Consider the following 7,565-nt stretch of genomic DNA (forward strand, 5'->3'; position numbering starts at 1 on the left):
CCATTATGCAAAACAGTATACAAAAGAGAATCTGGAAATAGAATTACCATATGATCAAGCAATCCCACTACTGAAATATATAGCCAAAGACATGAAATCATTATGTCTAAAGGACATTTGCACTTTCATGTTTATTAAAGCACAATTCATTATACCTAAAAGACAGGTTCAAACTAGATGCCCCTCGATGGATGAAGAAAGAAAAGCTGGTATGTATAAACAACACAATGTTTTCCACCCAAAATAACAACAGCAAACCTTTTGTATGAGCATGGATGGAACTATCAAAGGTAATAAGTAAGACACAAAAATACAAATACCACATGCTCTGACTCATCATTGGAAATTAATATGCCAGACTCATAGAAAAATGCCTCCATGCAGTGGAGACTAAAAAGGACAGAGCAGAGGGGATGGAAGAAGTTCCATATGTGGCACTGAAAGCAGTGTGGGTGTTATCTCTGTCTCTCCTTTAGCATAGTAGCATAGCTATGGGTTAGAACTGTAGATAGTATGGCTTTTCTAGCATCTAAAAAAGTTATTATTTGAAGATATTAAAATTCTTACTGCTCTGACTTAATACTATTAGAGACAATGGGAATATATATGTACATCTAGATTATCAAAAAAGATACACAAATATTATATCTTAGTAAAAGTAAATTAAGAAGACAGTATGACTTTGCAATGAACAAAATAGAAAATGCAGTTAAAACCTGGGTGTGCACTTAATAATAAATTCCTTGTACTGTGATTTATTGGAGTATACCACATAAGAAAATATGCTAGAATATTTTAGCATAATTCCAACTATACTGAAAAGCTGCTGAAGTTAAACTTAAATTGTGAGCCTTGATGCATCTACGTCACTCTCAGTATTCTAAAGCATTTCAAAAGTGACCATGGAGAGCAGAGGTGGAAAGGTTTTAAGCTGAACTCACTTCCTCTAGCATAAAAATGATTTCACAATGATATAACCAAATGCATGCTAAAATTAGATTAAGTGGCATTTAAAGAAGTGTTCTTTTTCTATCCTAAAGGAGAAAATCTTTTTATTAAATTTATAGCAATTTCAAACAAAAATATAAAGTAAAAGCAATAATAGCAATTTTTAAATTAAATGAGTAACCCATAGTGTGCTCATTTGCCTGACTCCTTTCCCCTGTCTCTGCTCAGCTAGCCAAGGTAGAAATATCCCTTAACTCCACTCCTGGACATATTATCTCTCTCTTTGTATTCAGTCCTTTGGTGACTTTATTCCACTTTTTTTCTTGGAAGCCATTATATCTGTCTTGTCCTATAGATGATCTAGGCTATACTGCAATAACAAATAGCTCCCAGATTTCAAGAAACTAAAGCAGGTAGGTCTGTTTCTCAGTTTTGTTGGGTTTTTCTTTGAATCAGTTGAGCTGTATTCTATAAATTGTCCTCATTCTCAGACATAGACAGAGTTGGCAGCTACCAGTTTCAGAACTAGCAACAGACAATGGCAGAAAGAAACAGAAATTATTGGGGTTCTGATACCTAAGTGAAATGGCCCAGGCTAGAATTTTTCTTCTCATACCTGTTCTCATAGCTCTATTTAGTGTCATGAAGCTAAAATATTAAATTATATTATACATCTATAAGGCAAAGAACTAAAGTTACCAGTTACTGAATAATTTATTCCTCCCCAATATTCCCTAATTCCAATCTTTCTAATGAGATCCATACAGTTAGGCATCCATATGTACAATTTCATGCTCTAATTTGAAAGTTGAAAAATATCTCAAATCCAACATGTCATAAAAATAAAACAAACATAGAAATAATTGACTCCTTATATTTCCAAAACTACTCCTCCAGGCTTTACTATCTCTGACAATTAATCAGCACATGACTGTTTACACATTAAACACCTAGTTGTGTTTAACATTACCTTTTTCTCATAATGGATATATTTGTATTTCCATCAAGCCTGTTTATATCACTAATTACAATATCCAAAGATATCATCTATCAATTTCTTACCCTAAACCATTACTTTTTCTTCCTTATACCATTTAAATAACTGTTTATTTTTCATAAAATTATTGTCCAGATAGCATCTGAAATTATTACTTTATATAATAAAAAAACATTTTATAGTCTGATTATATAACTTCAATGACATTCAAACACATTTGTATTTAATTTCAAACACCTAACTCTAGTCTCTAAGGCCCCAATTAAATGATACATACTAAATGTTACCTTACTACCCAGATGGTAGGATTATCTTAAGATGTGCTTCTTATCATGACAAATCACCTGCCTAGGCATTCTGATGGCTTCACTTCATTATAAAATATAACAGAATGACCTTAAATTTTCATGTCACCTTCTTTATCATGATACCCACAGCATCAACTCATCACTCACTTTTCACTTACAGCCATGCACTGTAAAGACTTCTTTATTGCCCTGTAAACTGCCCTTGAACCTCTTCCCAACACACCATTGCTTCTGCTGTTCTTTTGACTTGGAGCTCTATTGCCTAGATGGCTATGTGCCTTACTTCCTGGGTATGCAGTGGTTGCCACTGTGATTTAAAACTGAAATGTCTTACAAAGGCTCATATGCTACAGGCTTAATCACCAACCTGTGATGCTAACTCTAGTTTAAAACTCTAGGATGTGGAACCCAGGGAAGGTACTTGATAGTTTATGGCTGAGCCATTAAAAGGGATATTGAGATATTGCAATAATTTCTCTCTCTCTCTCTCTCTCTCTCTCTCTCTCTCTCTCTCTCTCTCTCTCTCTGTGTGTGTGTGTGTGTGTGTGTGTGTGTGTGTGTGTCTGTCTCTCTCTCTCTGTCTCTCTCTCTCTGTCTCTCTCTTTCTGTCTCTCTGTCTCTCTCTCTCTCTCCCTCCCCGCCTGCTTCTCCATCCCTATCTGCATCTCCCCATCTTTCTCCTGCTCCCACCCACCCTCTCTCTTTTCTTTTCTTTTACTTTCTTTTCTCTCTTTTAAGCCAGAACAAGATGAACAGCTTCATTCCTTCCAGCCATGACCATGGATGGAAGATTCTGAGATTGGGAGCCCAAATTAATCTTTCTTACTTTAACTTGATTTTCTTGGTTATTTTATCACAGTGACAAGTAAGAATGTAAGTAAATAAGTAAATAAATAAGTGAATAAATAAATGAAATAAGATGGTTAAAATATTGACCTGTTGAAATATCACCTTTCACACAAGCCTTATTACCTGCCTCCTCTGTAAAACAGCATTCCCTCTGTTCTTTGACAACATTCCATATCCTGCCCTGCTTTTTTATTTAAATTTTTGTTTTTATTTTATGTGTATGAGTGTTTTGCCTGCACATTTGTCTGTTTACTTTTGGTGTGATTTGTGGCCACAGGGGTCACAGGAGGCATGGAATCCCCTGGACCTGGAATAACAGAAAATTATGAGCTGTCATGTGGGTGCTGGGAATAGAACCCAGGACCTTTGGAGGAGCAGTCAGTGCTTATAACCACAGAGTCATTTCTCCACATCCCATACTCTGCTCTGCTAAAAAAAAAAAAAAAAAAAAAACCACAAATAAAACCATATAACCAATTTAAAAAAAATCGAAGGAAAAGGAACGGATTCTGAGGACAATAAAACTCTAATATTCCTACAAATAAAAAGTTCATGTTGTTTTACCAAAGGGGAGGAGATGCTACACTGTTTTCTTTGTGCTCTTATAGTAACATTTCTCTACATACAGCAGCTGACACAATTAGGCCCAGGATGAGGACGCTCCCTTAGTATGCCCCACTCTCCTACCATGCCTCACTACAAATCTTTCAGAAAGAACCACCTTCTTTATTCAGGTCTTCCTTTCGTTCAACCCACTGATTATTTTATGTCTTTCTGTGATTGCAGAACAGCTCACACCACCATGAGGTACACTGTCAGTGTCTACACAATATGGATTGAAATCCAATAAAATTCCCTTTAACAAACACTTTTCTTAAAGGAGAAAAACTTTTTCCCTTCTAATCAAATATAAGAGAATAAGAAGCTAAGTTTTAGTCAGAGCTATAGTCATTTCCTCCTAGACTTAAACAGAGCATTTTCAGAAAAAAAAAAAAAAAAATAGAAAGACTCCAATTTGATTTGCATTCAAATTTCTTTTCCCTTAAGCCTATACTGCACAAACTTCAGCTTGGATTAACGCGATCTCCTTTACATAAAAGGCTCCTTTTTTACATAACACTTCAAAATTATCATGTTATTAATAACCTCAAAATATGTTGATGAGGATATGATGAGCACAGCAGACATGACATACAATTTGCAATAGATCTACATAGAGATTTTTGTAAATGAGACAGTGTGAACTTTGAAGACAACCATAAAAGTAGTGAGGTGTCAAGGAGAGTACTTCAAAGACTTGAAATTAAAGTTCTCATCAGGTTCAGCAATTTCCAAGATTATTTAACCATTCTGAATACTCACAGTATCGAGGAACCAAACAGAAAAGATTTTGAGCTTCTGTGAGTTACCCACATAGGTCATATTTTAAAAGAGTTGAAATTCCTTCCCTCACACTGAGCTGTTAACCAACATGCTTATTATCGAGTAAGGGGGAATTGTTCAGACAGCATTTATTAATTTAGTGAAAACACACTAAATTATGTACCTAGATCTGTCAAATAATAAGAGAGTATTAAAAACATGAAAATTTAATGCATAGTGTCCAAATACACAGCACACATATGTACAGAAGAACCTGTGCATCTATGTATATAATATCAAATAGATGTTGATGATATGTAGTTACAAATCTGATATATTTCACAACCTATATAGTTGATTTATCCCCAAACTTAGTAAGAGCTTTAATTTTAGCTGAGATCCATGAATGGGAAATTAACTAGGTAAGTTGTTGGTGATAATTATTTTAAAAGCTACTTTCCTTATCTTTCTCTCTCATATCTCTTCCTACCCCAACACCCCTCTCTCTTTGTCTTTTTTCCCCTTCAAAGCCAACACAAGATTGGTGTTTCTTAGACTGAATAGAACCCAAAATACTTTTCAAAAATATAATTTTGTAATGAACCTGGGCAAAATTCTTTAAAATAATATCTTTCAAATAAAAGTAAGGTCGGGGGCCTGAGAGGGCTCAGCAAATAGGGGGGATTTTTGTTGTTGCTTGTTTGTTTGTTCTATTGCAGAGAAACTGAATTTGACTCCCAGAACCCAAGCCTATGACTCCAGATACATAGGTTCTTTTCCTTCTTCTGGCCTCCACAACCACCCACACTAATGTGCATAAGGGGATCTCTATAGGTGTCAGGCGAGCAGTGAGCCACAAAGAGTTCAGAATGAAAATTTGGTTCAGATTGATTTTGTCAACCTGGGTCAAACTTCAGATAGCCTGATGCCAGATGGTGTATTATCAGCATTTTTGAACACAGTATAATTGGGGAAAGTTTCCTGATGCAATACAACTTCTGGTGCACAAGATATCATAATTACATTTAAATTCAACTCAGTGTACATATCATTTCATACATGAAGATGGGTTCAGGATATAAGCAACCTGTATTTACTTAAGGACATAAAGAAGTATCTGACCTGGTCTCAGTCATATAGACTGTATAGTGGTCAGTTGGGCTATTAGCCACCTCTTTGGTCCTAGTTGTGGGAGCTTTGGGGAGCCCCTGGCTATACAGATAATGTAAAGGTCATTTAGACTATTAGGTGTATCCAGTCCTGGCTATAGAAGCTTGGTATGGCCTGGCTCAACAGATGTCACAGATCACCAGGCTACTAATCACTCCAAAATTCCAAGCTTTCTGGGTGGAAAACAGATTTTACATCTTTTCTATTGACAAGATAGTCCTGTGTGCTTAACATTCCTGGTTTTCATAGAGATCTGTGGGTGCAAAACCTTAATGCTCTCAACATGTACACATACCCTTACCCCATCCCACCAAGTACACACATATACACATAATAAAAAAATAATAAAATCTTTAAAAGTAAATTTTTAAAACTTTAAAACTAAAACTATGATAAATTCAAAGTAGTATCTCCATGGCTCTGTGTTTGTGTCCCATAGCCTCTTACTCACAGACCTTTGTTTAGCTGATTTGCATATGGATAATAAGGCATTTTAAACAGATAACTTGAGTTTTCTTCCCCAGATAACTTACAATCTGTATAATTTTATACAAATTGAATATATATATTGCATCTATAATTTATATGACATATATATATATATACATATATATATATATATATATACATATATATGTATATATATTGTAGATTCTCTGTGTTCTGCTTTTCTTCCCTTGGTGTAGAAGAGAAAATATTAATATTTAACTCAAGGAGTTGTTGTAAGATAAATGGATTAAAAGTATACAAATGCTAAGAATAATTTGTATTTATTTATTTAGTTATTTATTTATTTATTTAGTTAGTTAGTTAGTTAGTTTTTTCGAGACAGGGTTTCTCTGTGTAGCTTTGTGCCTTTCCTGGATCTAGCTATGTAGACCAGGCTGGCCTTGAACTCACAAAGATCCACCTGTCTCTGCCTCCAGAGTGGTGGGAGTAAATATGAATAAATATGTAAGAAATACAATAAATTCAGAATAATTTTTAACATTGAGTAAATATGTAAGAAATACAACAAACAAACAAACAAACAAACAAATAAATAAATGATTATTTATCACTAAATTTTTGGCATGTTACTGTAGATGTAACCGGCTTGTTAAATAAGAAACACAGAACCAATTGCAGAGTTAAAAACCATGAGGTCAGAGCAAGAGTGGAAAACCTTACCCTTCACTGCTTCTGCTGTTCTTCTCTCCACAAGAGACCTACTTCTGTGCATCCTGTCTATTTAAAGACTTTCTGTTCTGTTTTCTCATTGGTTGTGAACCCAGCCACATGACCTCCTTGTCACTGCCTGCTTGTACAGACCTCCAGGTCTTCTATGGTTGGTATTGATATTAAAGGCATGTGTCTGCCATGCTGGCTGTGTCCTTGAACACACAGAGATCCGCCTAGCTCTGCCTCCCAAGTGCTGGGATTAAAGGTGTGCCCCACTACTGCTCAGCTTCTGCTCTGGCTTGCTCTGACCTCAAGGCAACTTTATTGGCATACAAATAAAAAATTAACTGAATTCACTGAACATTTCTTGTACTTCTTACCCTGTGGTAAGTAAGCATTTTATTCTAGTAATTTTATTTTGGTCATGAATACATTTTGTTAGTACTGTTTTAACGTTTAAAATAATAAAAGTAACATTTATTTAATTATTTCACCTAATTCTGTTTAATAAACATTAATAAAACTTACATTTGAGTATAAGAAATCCACGCTGTCAAGATGATATTTACCTTCCTGACTCAGGTCCTCATCATCACTTGATGAGATATTGAGGTTATTAGATGACAAACTAAACAACATTACTAACTTGAGAGGCAACAATAAGAATGTTGGTGATATGGGCAACCTTGAAAATGTAGGAGAAATGAAAAACTCGTATATTATTCCTACTCTATGTAAAAGAAATCCCAAATATATCACTTTCACAGCAA

The sequence above is a fragment of the Onychomys torridus genome, chromosome 1 (assembly GCF_903995425.1).
Source record: "Onychomys torridus chromosome 1, mOncTor1.1, whole genome shotgun sequence".
Classification (NCBI taxonomy): Eukaryota; Metazoa; Chordata; class Mammalia; order Rodentia; family Cricetidae; genus Onychomys; species Onychomys torridus.